This window comes from Cetorhinus maximus, chromosome 14, assembly GCF_964194155.1.
Source record: "Cetorhinus maximus chromosome 14, sCetMax3.hap1.1, whole genome shotgun sequence".
Classification (NCBI taxonomy): domain Eukaryota; kingdom Metazoa; phylum Chordata; class Chondrichthyes; order Lamniformes; family Cetorhinidae; genus Cetorhinus; species Cetorhinus maximus.
In genome coordinates, this window is record NC_135892.1 from 91,889,500 (window position 1) to 91,902,047 (window position 12,548).

General features: G+C 41.7%; 1 protein-coding gene across 4 annotated transcripts in view; it reads left to right on the top strand.

Moving 5' to 3' along the window:
* The first annotated feature begins 737 nt into the window (after nt 1-737).
* The window catches only part of LOC144689829 (CAP-Gly domain-containing linker protein 4-like), a 350,052-nt gene continuing 338,241 nt past the window's right edge, over nt 738-12,548 (top strand). The window contains exon 1 of one of the 4 annotated variants that reach the window (XM_078557236.1): nt 738-1,002. The gene's annotated coding sequence lies outside the window, so the exon portion shown is untranslated. The remainder of the gene's footprint in view (nt 1,003-12,548) is intronic. The other 3 variants (XM_078557237.1, XM_078557238.1, XM_078557240.1) reach the window with 3 other exon arrangements.

Genomic DNA, 12,548 nt, shown 5'->3' on the forward strand with positions numbered 1-12,548 from the left:
AATACAAGGGGTAAACTGGAATAACTTGTAATACATTGGATAAAAACTTGGCGGGGGTGGGGGGAAGGGAAGATGTAGTATAAGGTCTGGCACATACAGGGTTAATATGGGACTGAGTACAGTACTACCCACAAAGTGATGTAAGAGAACAAGTCCCACACCTACTAGTCAGTCCAGCATTGGACAGAGCCAATGTGCACAAGCAGACATGTGACGGCTCTGGCTTGAACACTTTACTGTATATAGTTCTTGTAGTTAATAGATACAGACAGTTAATCTATTTAAGATTAAGACCTACCGAATAGTATCCAACACCCTACAACAGGAAACGTGGCAGCCAATTGGGCACACCAAGGTCCCAATGATACTGCTGTAAAAGCAAAATATTGCTGATGCTGAAGATCTGACCTAAAACAGAAAGTGCTGAAAAACATAGCAGGTCTAGCAGTATCTGTGGAGAAAGAAACAGCAGTTAACATTTCGAGTCCAATATGACTCTTCTTTGCAACTGATGTTGGTTGAGATTAAATATTGGCCAACTAGGACACCAAAGAGAACTACCTTGCTTTTCGAACCACGGAGAGAAAGAGCAGCTAGACCTAGTCTAGGTCTCCCTTGCAATAAGGCGCGTCTGCCTAAAGATTTTCTACCCTTTAATAAATAGACTATCTGGAGTGGGACCGGGACCTAATTGCAAGCTCTTGACACAAATCCTAAGTACACCTGACTGCCCGGTCTTAACCGTCCAAGTAAACCACAGCCACGAGACGATAACAGTTGGCGCTCCGCACCCACCCAACCGCTCGAGCTTAACGGCTCCTCGGAGCGGCGCCTGCGCACAGGTGTTTGCGCGCCTCCGTGCGGTGGAGGAGTCGGGGAGAAAGAGAGAGAGACAGACAGCAGGGCCCAGTGACTGACTTGACATCGCTACCATGTTACTCGCAGAGTCTGTCACCGTTCTCAGCACCGAGCGCTAAAATCCGACCACTGGCTCTCCAGAGGGTGAGATACGTTACTATTTGCTACGTCTTTCCTCAAAGTGCTGGATGACGATATTTATTTTAACGGTCAACGTGTCTTAATTTGAAGATCCGTTTTTTTTTGTTTTTGGTCAGTGAACTGATGTTTACTTTTCGAAACAAATTACTTCCGTTATAGGACCATAAACGCAATGTCATCCGGTGCCCCTTGGGCTGTACAATTTTAACGGAATCCGCCCTGGCCATTAGGCCATCGGTATGTGATCGTTTAGGGGTTTGGTAGTTTATGGTTATCTTAATAGTTGGTAATCCAGAGGCCCGGGCTAATGATCTAGAGACTTGAGTACAAACCCCATCTGGGTAGTTGAGGAGTTTAAATTCAGTTAAATTAATAAATAAATATGGAATTAAGCAAGTATCAGACGTATTAGTGACCATGAAGCTATTGGATTGTCATAAAAATCCATCTGGTTCCCTGATGTTCGTTAGGGAAGGCGATATGCTGTCCTTACTCGGTTTGACCTATCTGTGATTCCAGAGCCACAGCAATGTGATTGACCCTTAATTGCCCACTGAAATGTTATAGTAAGCCACTCAGTAGCAACAAAACATTCACGAAAAAGCAAGGAGTACTGTGAAAGAAATTTTAGACCTACGGACATTCAGCTAGGCACCAATTTTGGACATGTCAAAGGCACAACCAGTTCACTCAACCCTACAAAGTCCTTCTGACTAATATTTGGGGACCTGTGCCAAAATTAGGAAAGCTGTCCCACACACTAGTCAAGCAATTACCTGAACATAGTCATACTCTTGGAATCATACCTTTCAGTTAATGTCCCAAACCTCTCCATCACCATTTCTGAGTATAACATATTCTACCACTCTTCTACTGTCTCTTCTACCACTATCATGAACACCACTTGGAAGATTGGAAGAAGGACTGAGAGTAACAAGGGTACAGAACATACTTTAGGTGGGGGAAACATCAATGTCCATTATAAATAGTGGCTTGGTAACATCACTACTCACTGAACTGGCTGTGTCCTGAAGGGCACAGCTCCCAGATTGGGTCTGTAGTAGGTGATGAGAAAACATGAGAGAAAATGTACATAAACCCTGCTGTCCTCATTCTCATCAGTTTACCTGCTGCAGTTGCATTTACTCACAACAGTATTTGTAGGAGTGACCAACACACAGTCCTTGTAGAAACGAAGCCCTGTCTTCACAGTGAGGACAGCTTCCATCATGTGTGGCATCACCTCCATCCTAAATGGATTAAATTCGTAATAGATCTAGAAACTCAAAACTGGGCACCCAAGAGGTGCTGGGGGCCATCAAGTGTAGGATTATATTCCACCAGAATCTCTAGTCTCATTGCCTGGCATATCCTTCACTCTACCACATTTTTGTTGGTGTAAAAATAAATCAGGAAAGGTGTCTCAACCATGGATTACAAAATAAATTAGGGATAGTATTAGAACCAAAGAGGAGACATATAAAATTGCCAGAAAAAGCAGCAAGCCTGAGGATTGGGAGCAGTTTAGAATTCAGCAAAAGTGGACAAAAAGATTGATCGAGAAGGGGAAAATGGAGTATGAGAGCAAACTTGCAGGGAATATAAAAACTGACTGTAAAAGCTTCCATAAATATGTGAAGAGAAAAAGACAAATGAAGGTCCCTTACAGTCTGAAACGGGGAAAATTAAAATGGGGAACAAAGAAATGGCAGAAGAATTGAACACATGTTTTGGCTCTGTCTTCACAAAAGAGGACACAAATGATTTCCCAGAAATGTTAGGGAACCAAGGACCTAGTGAGAGGGAGGAATTGAAGAAAATCAGTATTAGTAAAAAAATGGTGCTAGAGAAATTAATGGGGTTAAAGGCTGAAAAATCCCCAGGGCCTGATAATCTACACCCCAGAGTACTTAAAGAAGTGGCCCTGCAAATATTGGATGCATTGGTGGTCATCTTCCAAAATTCTATAGACTCTGGAGCAGTTCCTATGGATTGGAGGGTGGCAAATGTAACCCCACTATTTAAAAAAGGAGGGAGAGAAAAAACAGAGAATTACAGACCAGTTAGCCTAACATCAGTAGTGGGGAAAATGCTAGAGTGTATTATAAAAGATGTGGTAACAGAACACTTAGAAAGCTTTAACGAGGTTAGACAATGTCAGCATGGGTTTATGAAAGGAAAATCATGCTTAACTAATCTACTGCAGCTTTTTGAGGATGCATCTAGTAGAATAGATAAGAGAGAACCAGTGGATGTAATGTATTTGGATTTCAAGAAGGCTTTCGATAAGGTCCCACGTAAGAGGCTAGTAGGCAAAATTAAAGCACATGGGATCGAGGGTAACAGACCGGAAACAGTGAGTGAGAATAAAAGGGTCTTTTTCCAGATGGCAGGCGGTGACTAGTGGTGTACCGCAGGGATCAGTGCTTGGGCCCCAGCTATTCACGATATATATATATAAATGAATTGGATGAGGAAACCAAATGCAATATTTCCAAGTTTGCTGATGACACAAAGCTGGGCGGGGTTGTGAGGAGGAGCAAGGAAGCTTCAGGGTGATTTAGACAAGTTGTGTATGTGGGCAAACACATGGCAGATGCAGTATAACGTGGATAAATGTGAAGTTATACGCTTCGGTGTGAAAAAAAGAAAGGCAGAGTATTATTTAAATGGTGATATATTGGGAAACGTGGATGTAGAAAGGGATCTGGGTGACCTTGTACACCAGTCATGAAAGTAAACAGGCAGGTGCAGCAAACAATTAGGAAGGCATATGGTATGTTGGCCTTCATTGCAAGAGGATTTGAGTTCAGAAGTAGGGATGTCTTACTGCAGTTATACACCAAGGCCTTGGTGAGACCACACCTGGGAATTGCATGCAGTTTTGGTCTCCCTACCTAAGAAAGGATATACTTGCCATAGGGGGAGTGCAGTGACGGTTCACTAAGCTGATACCGGGAATGGCAAGACTGTCGTATGAGGAGAGATTGGTTCGACTGGGCCTGTATTCACTAGGGTTTAGAAGAATGAGAGGGGATCTGATTGAAATGTATAAAATTCTAACAGGGCTAGACAGACTAGATGCAGGGAGGATGTTTCCCCTGGTTGGGGGGGTCTAGAACCAGGGCCCACAGTCTCAGGATACGGGACAGGCCATTTAGGACTGAGATGAGGAAAGATTTCTTCACTCAGAGGGTGCTCAACCTGTGGAATTCTCTACCATAGAACGCTTTGGAGGCCGGGTCACTAAGTATATTCAAGAAAGAAATTGATCATTTTTTTGGATATTAGGGGCATCAAGGGGTATGGAGAGAAAGTGGGAATATGGCCTTGAGATAGAGGATCAGTCATGATCATATTGAATGGCGGAGCAGGCTCGAAGGGCCGAATGGCCTACTCCTGCTCCTAGTTTCTATGTTTCAAGAGAAACCATGGTGATGGGTGGGGGTCTTGCCTGCCAGCTGAGAGCTGGTGAGAGCCCTTCATTGCCTTCTTTCAGGAAGGCCTGTTGCATTTTCTGGCACATGACTTACTTGCTGGCTCTTCAAATCCATTCCCTCATCTACAAGTCCTAAGACAAGATCTTCTTGGAATACTCCTTATTTGCCTGGATGAATAATACTCTGCCTTTCTTTTTTTCACACCGAAGCGTATAACTTCACATTTATCCACGTTATACTGCATCTGCTATGTGTTTGCCCACATACACAACTTGTCTAAATCGCCCTGAAGCTTCCTTGCTCCTCCTCACAACCCCGCCCAGCTTTGTGTCATCAGCAAACTTGGAAATATTGCATTTGGTTTCCTCATCCAATTCATTTATATATATATATCGTGAATAGCTGGGGCCCAAGCACTGATCCCTGCGGTACACCACTAGTCACCGCCTGCCATCTGGAAAAAGACCCTTTGCTTGAAGCTTGCCATCATCCAAGTCAAAGCAACCCGCTTGGTTGGCACCCGATTCATCATTTTATACATTAATTCAGCCCACCATTGGTACACTGTGGCAACAGTGTGTACCACCTACAAAAGGCATTGCAGCAACTCATCAAGGCTTCTTCAACAGTACCCCCCTAGTCCACGACATCTAGCATCTAGAATTACAAGAGCAGCAAGTGTATTGGATTACCAGCACCTGCAGGTTCCCCTCCAAGTTACACATCCCGACTTGTATCGTCCTTGGGTCAAAATCCTCACCTAAACAGCACTGTGGGAGTACCTTCACTAGATGAACTGCAGTGGTTCAAGAAGGCAGCTCGTCCAAATCTTCTCAAGGACAATTAGGGATGGACAAAAATTGCTGGACTTGTCAGTGATGTCCACATTCCGTGAATGAATTTTTAAAAATGCACAGTTCTAATCCTGATTGGCTAACTGACCGGCCCCTTGCTTCAGATAGGGTCAAATTGACAGTAATCAGAAGATTCTCGGGTATTTTTATTTTTTGAATGTACTATAATTCAAAGGGAAATGGTATTAAATAAGTTAACCAAATTCAAGATAGACACATCAGAAGGAAATTAGAACAGAAATAGAGCCCAGCCATTATAGGCCAGTTAGTTTTACTTCAGTTGTTGATGAAATGCTGGAGTCAGTGATCTATTGGATGAAATGACTAAGGACTTGAAGGAGCATGAGTTAATCATAACCAGTCAACATGGATGTCTAAAGTGCAATGATGATTAACGAACTCAGAATTTGAAGAAATAAAGGAGAGGACTGATAAAGAAAATGAAATGAATGTGACTTAGCTGGATTTAAAAAATGTATTTATTAAGATGCCACATAATAGTTATACAAAGGTAATTGCAAATAGCATTACCAGAATGTGAGCACTTAGCAGAGGGAAATTTTGACAGCACAAAGTAAAAGGTAAAGGAACATTTCTCTGACTGCAAAAATAGTGGAAGTCAGCATGGATTTGTTAAAGGCAAATCATGTGTGACCAACTTGAGTTCTTCGAAGAAATAGAAGATAGATGATGGTAGTGCAGTTGGTACACTGCATCTGGATTTTTGAAAGGCATTTGAATGAATTACCATGTAATTGACTTGTTCACAACCTTAACACCCATGGAATTAAAGGGGCAAGGCTGCATTGATGCGAAATTGGCTAAGGAACAGAAAGCAGAGAGCAGTGGTGAATGCCAGTTTTTCATTCTAGACTGAAATGTGCAATGATGTACTCCCATGGGTTGGTGTTGGGACCACTGGTCTTTTTGATATATATTTGTCATGAAAATATCATAATTTTCATAATATTATTGTGATTTATTGTAAAAGTAGGTTAATAGTGGGTTTTGGATTAGTTTTTCTGTGTGGATGTGTGTGTGTGGGAGACTTACTTGAATTCGAGATAGCTAGTCTGGAGCTTTTGAGCTATCAAAAGGAAAACTATGTTTGAAATGCTAAATACGTAAACATGGTTGGAGTTTTAGAATGTGAGGTGTGAGGAACATTTACATTTTTAGATAAACCAGGGCAGTGAATTTCAAAGAGATGGTAAGGTACTACACCTAGCCAAAAAAGGCTAAGCCAGTGTGTTTATTTTTCCCAAAGGTTACTGATAACATGAGTGTTATGGAAGATTTAAATTATGGAAAAAGTAAAGTTGTAAAGATATAGTGGAACAATGGAATTTACATTTAAAAGGGAGAAACATGTATAAAGGAGATGAGGTTATGTGTAAGGAAGAAGGCATTCAAAGATCTAACAAGTGTGAAAAGCCTCTAGGTATCAAGTTGCTGCCTACAGGAACCGAAGCTAAGAAAACGCACTGTGAATACCACTGTCCAGGGTATTGTGTGCTTTGCCTAGGTCTGTTGAAATTTAGTTGTTTTTACTGATACCTTAACGGAGGTCAGATTAATTAGGGGAGCTAGGAGTTATCATAGTAGTAATTTGTAGACACATGTATGTGCTTAAAACCTTTTCTTCTATTAACAAGTGTTTCATTTAGTGTTGTAAAAAACCCCTAAGACTCGGTGGACTTTTACTGCCGAATTCAAGGCACACATCTTAAAATAAAGTACAAATTGCAGAAACAGTTGTGGCAGCTGTTTTAAGTTTCCCTCTGGGATTTGAGCGGCTCAGCATTCACTATTTGTTGTGCCATAACAATTAATGGTCTGATCTTGGATATACACGGCATAATTTCAAAGTTCACAGATGATACGAAACTCAAGAAATGTAGTTAACAATGAGCCTAATAATATGGCGGAGAAACTAAACAAATACTTTGTGTCTATCTTCATGGAGGAAGATACAGAAAATCTAGAAATACTAGGGAACCAAGAGGCTTGTGAAAATTAGGAACTCAAGAAATGAGCATTAATAAAGAGGTAGTAGTCAAAACATTAATTGGATTGAAGGTTGATAAATCCCCTGGATCTGATGACCTACACCTCAGAGTGTTGAAGGAAATGCCTATAGAAATAGTGGATGCATTGGTGGTTATCTTTCAAAATTCTATAGATTCTGGAAAGTAGCAAATGTAACCGTACTATTTAAGAAGGGAGGGAGAGAAAAAATGGAGAGCTGCAGACCTGTTAGTTTGACGTCGATAGTAGAAAAAATGTCGAATCTATTATAAAGGATGTTATAACTGAACACTTAGGAAATAATGATATGATTGGGCAGAGTCAACATGGATTTATGAAAGGGAAATCATGTTTGACAAACTTGTTGGAGTTTTTTGGGGATGTTACTTTTAGCATAGATAAAGGAGAACCAGTGGATGAGGTGTATTTGGATTTTCAGAAGACTCTTGATAAGGTCCTACACAGGAGGTTACTAAACAAAATTAGAGCCCATGGGATTGGGGGTGATATGCTGGAACGGATTGAAAATTGGTTAACAGACGGAAAACAGAGAGTAGGAATAAATGGGTCATTCTTAGGATGGCAGGCTCTTTCTACTGGAGTACTGCAAGGATCAGTGTTGGGGCCACAGCGTTCACAATCTATAAATGATTTGGATGTGGGGACCATATGTAACATTTCTAAATCTGCTGCTGACACAAAACTAGGTGGGAATGGAGGTTGTGAGGAAGATGCAAGGAGGCTTCAAAGCACTTGGACAGGCTAAGTGAATGGGCAAGAACATGGCAGATGGAATATAATGTGAGTAATCGTGAAGTTATACACATTTGTAGAAAAAGCAGAAAGACAGACTATTTCTTAAATGGTGAGAGGTTGGGAAGTGTTGACTTCATTCTGATGCACTTCGCCCTAGGGTCTAAAAAGAGGTGGCAAATGAGGTAGTAGATGCATTGATGTTTCCAAAGTTCTCTAGACTCTGGAAAGGTTCCATCAGACTGGAAAGTGGCAAATATAACCCCTCTATTCAAGAAGGGAGGGAGGCAGAAAACAAGAAACTATGGGCCAGTTAGCTTGATGTCTGTCATGGGGAAGGTGTTAGAATTGATCGTTAAGGAAGTTATAGCTGGGCACTTAGGGGAAGAGTCAGCATGTTTTGTGAAAAGGACTTCATGTTTAACTAATTTATTGGAGTTCTTTGAAGGAGGAACATGCACTGTGGATAAAGGGGAGCCTGTAGATGTATTGTACTTGAATTCCCAGAAGGCATTTTTTACGGTGCCACATCAAAGCTTATTGTGGAAAATAAAAGCTCGTGGAGTAATGGGTAACATATTAACATGGATAGAAGATTGGTTGGCTGGCATAAATGGGTTTTTTTCTGATTGACAGGATTGACAGGAGTCCTGCAGTGGTCTTTGCTGGGGCCTTAACTTTTTACAATTTATATCAATGACTTAGATGAGGGGAGCGAAGGTATGGTAGCTAACTTTGCAGACGACACAAAGATAGGCAGGAAAGTATGTTGTGAAGAGGACATGAGGAGGTTGCGGACAGATGTAGATAGGTTGAGTGAGAGGGTAAAAATCTGGCAGATGGACTATAATATGGAAAAATATGAAGTTGTTCACTTTGGCAGGAAGAATAAAAAGGCAGAGTATTACGGAGAACAGCTGCAGAATTCCGAGGTGCAGAGGGATCTAGGTGTTCTCATCCATGAGTCACAAAAAGTTAGTATGCAGACACTGCAAGTAATTAAGAAGGCTAATGGAATGCTATCCTTTTATTATGAGAGGAATTGAACATAAAAGTAAGGACATTATGCTTCAGTTATACAGGGCATTGGTGAAACCACATCTCGAATACTGTGTGCAGTTTTGGTCTCCTTATTTAAGGAAAGATGTAACTGCCTTGGAGATGGTTCAGAGGAAGTTGACTAGATTGATACCTGGAGTGAGCAGGTTGTCTTATGAGGATAGGTTGGACAGACTGGGCTTGTTTCTGCAGGAGTTTAGAAGAGTAAGGAGTGACTTGATTGAAGTTTATAAGATCCTGAACGGTATTGACAAGGTGGACGTGGAAAGGATGTTTCCTCTTGTGGGTGAGCCCAAAACTAGGGGGCGCTGTTTTAAAATTAGGGGTTGCCCTTTTAGGACAGAGATAAGGAGAAACGTTTTCTCTGAGGGTTGTGCCACTTTGGAACTCTCTGCTTTAGGCAGTGCAGGTGGGGGTCGTTGAATATTTTTAAGGCAGAGGTAGATAGATTCTTGTTAGGCAAGGAAATCAAAGGTTATTGGGGGTAGATGGGAATGTGGAATTCGAAACTCAAACAGATCAGCCATGATTTTATTGAATGGCGAGCAGGTTCGAGAGACCTATTTCTGCTCCTATTTTGTATGTTCATATGTGTTGATGTCCAAAGGGACCTAGATGCCCTTGTTCATGAGTCACTAAAAGCTAATATGCAGGTGCAGCAAGCAATTAGGAAAGCAAATGGTATGTTTGGCCTTCATCGCAAGGGATTTTGAGTACAGGTGTGAAGATGTCTTGCTGCAATTGTATAGATCCTTGTTGAGATCGCACCTTTGTGTATTGTGTACAGTTTTGGTTGCCTTATCTAAGGAAGGATATACTTGCCATGGAGGGAGTGTAGTGGAGGTTCACCAGACTAATCCCTAGGGTGGCGGGATTGTCTTATGAGGAGATTTTGTGAAAACTGGGCCTGTATTCTCTAGAGTTTTGAAGAATGAGAGGTGATCTCACTGAAACTTACAAGATTCTTACAAGGCGTGACAAGGTAGATGTAGATAGGATCTTCCTGTGGCTGGTGAGTCTAGAGCCAGGGGATACAGTCTCAGAATAAGGGATAGGCCATTTAAGACTGAGATGAGGAGGAATTTCTTCACTCAGAGGGTGGTGAGTGTTTGGAACTCTCTACCCCAAAGGGCTGTGGGAGCTCAATCATTGAATATGTTCAAGACAGAAATCGATTGATTTCTGGATACTAATGACATCAAGGGATGTGGGGATAGCGCAGGAAAGTGGTGTTGAGGTATATGATCAGTCATGATCTCATTGAATGGCAGAGCAGATTTGATGGGCTGATGGCCTCCTCCTGCTCCTATGTTCCTAGAGTTTTGTGTTTGGCACCATTTTTAAAATGGCAGCAGTTTGAGAGAGAGAGAGCTCCACGTGGACAGGGAGATGAAGTCCCTGGAACAGCAATTGGTCGTGCAGGAGTGGCCCAGTTCAGCGTGGCTATATCAGCTGTATCGGGGGATGCGCAGTGCATTGGTCATTTTCCCTCTCTGCTTCTATAGATCGGTTCTTTGGTCGGCATCGGACCTGCGACCACGTGGCCTGGGAAATAAGTTTCCCTGCGCTGGAGACGTTGCTGCTCAACAGGGGGCTTTTGAGCTAGAATACCTCTGTACGAGGGCTGGCTAGGCCATCAAAAGCAGGCAGTCTCCTCAGCCTTGAACTTTCCAGAGCAGAAGAATAGAAGGATTTCAAGGTTGGCTGAGTATCTGCTGACGGACTCTGTGGGTAGTTGCAACAAGACACCATCACTTTTGTACTCAAGTTCCCTTGCAATGAAGGCCAAACCTACTGAGGATCAGACAGCTTTCCAAAACTTTGCATTTTTCCTCATCTCCAATCCCTGTACATCACCAACGTCTGATATGGGAGATATTTTGGAGACATAGCCACATTCATATCCATTAGTTGTATTTGTGCTGAGAAGGAACATGAAGACGCTTTCTCTATTTTCTTCTCTCTTTATTCTATTTTTCAGCTGTGATGTTGGCACTGCTCTGTAGCGATACGGGTTTTGATATTGCTGATGTAATTCTCTCTTTTATTTTAGTTATGCATAAGCAATTGTACCCACAGCAAACTTCTTTTAGGACAATAAAAATGTATTGATATTGATTGAATTTTTGCAAAAACACTAGTTAGGCCCCAGCTGCAGTATTGTGGTCAATTCTGGGCACCACATTTAGGATGGATGTTAGGATAGGGGACGGATATTTACTAGAATTGTATCAGAGATGAAAAATTTTGGTTATGTAGAGAGACTGGAGAAAGTGGGGTTATTCTCCTTAGACCAAATAAGGTTAAGAGGAGAATTTGATAGAGGGGTTCAAAATCTTGAAGGGTTTTGATAGTTTTTCCTTATTTGCTCTTTTTCCAGTGGCAGAAGGATCAATAGCTTGATGACACAGATTTAAGTACTTGACAAAAAACCAGAGACATCGTGAGGTAAAAAAATTACACAGCACTTTGTCATCTGGAATGCACTGCTTGAAAGCATGGTGGGAGCAGATTCATTAATAACTTTTCAAAAGGAAATTGAAATGGGAAAATTTGCAGGGCTGTGGAGAAAGAGCAGGTGAATAAGACCAGTTGATAGGTCTTTATTTCAGATTTCCAGCATCTGCAGTATTTTGCTTTTATTTCATATTAGGTATTGGGTTAGCCCAGGTCTGGGAGCCTAGTCCCATCCATTGTCTTTTAGCCGAGGTAATTAACCTTTTAAATGTCTCTGATTAACTTGAATGGCTCCCATTCTTCCAGGATGGTGAGATAGGAAAGAGCTATTCACAGCTCCAGGGTAGCCATTGTCAACAAGTCTCTATTTGCCCTTGTGGAAATGTACATTGAATTTCAAATGTCTTCACATGTTTGGATATGTCTACTTGCAATCCACTTGGAGCCTTCTAGAAGCTTGACAAGCATTGCAGTTGTAAAAGGTCAGATGGCTTTTGGCAGCCATTTTTTAGGCTACTTGTATCCATTTAAAAGAAAGATTAGCTTTTTTAGAAAACCTATAATATCACAACTAAATGTTCGTGACACATGGATAAAGTAAGCTTGGAAGGGGGGATGAGGGGAAAAACATATGGACTCAGGGTAAATTTTGGGAGAAGCTTGGCTTGGTGCGCAAGGGGAAGGGAAGAATATTGCAGAGCCAGCTGAGTAAATGAACTCAACCTTAGTTTCAAAGAATTCCATGAGCTCCTTACACTTGTTGGGGAGGGGAGAGGTGACATGGGAGATGAATAGAAGTGAAGAAAAGCTGGAGTTCGTTTGACATTCTAAAATGATGCTGGGGTACTTGTGCAGCTTTGGCAGAGGAGAACAGGGGCTAATGGTACTTGATGTAGCCCAGCCAGATTTGGTGAAGAATGGCTGAACCAGTTGTAAATCTTGGATTCTCAAGCCTATA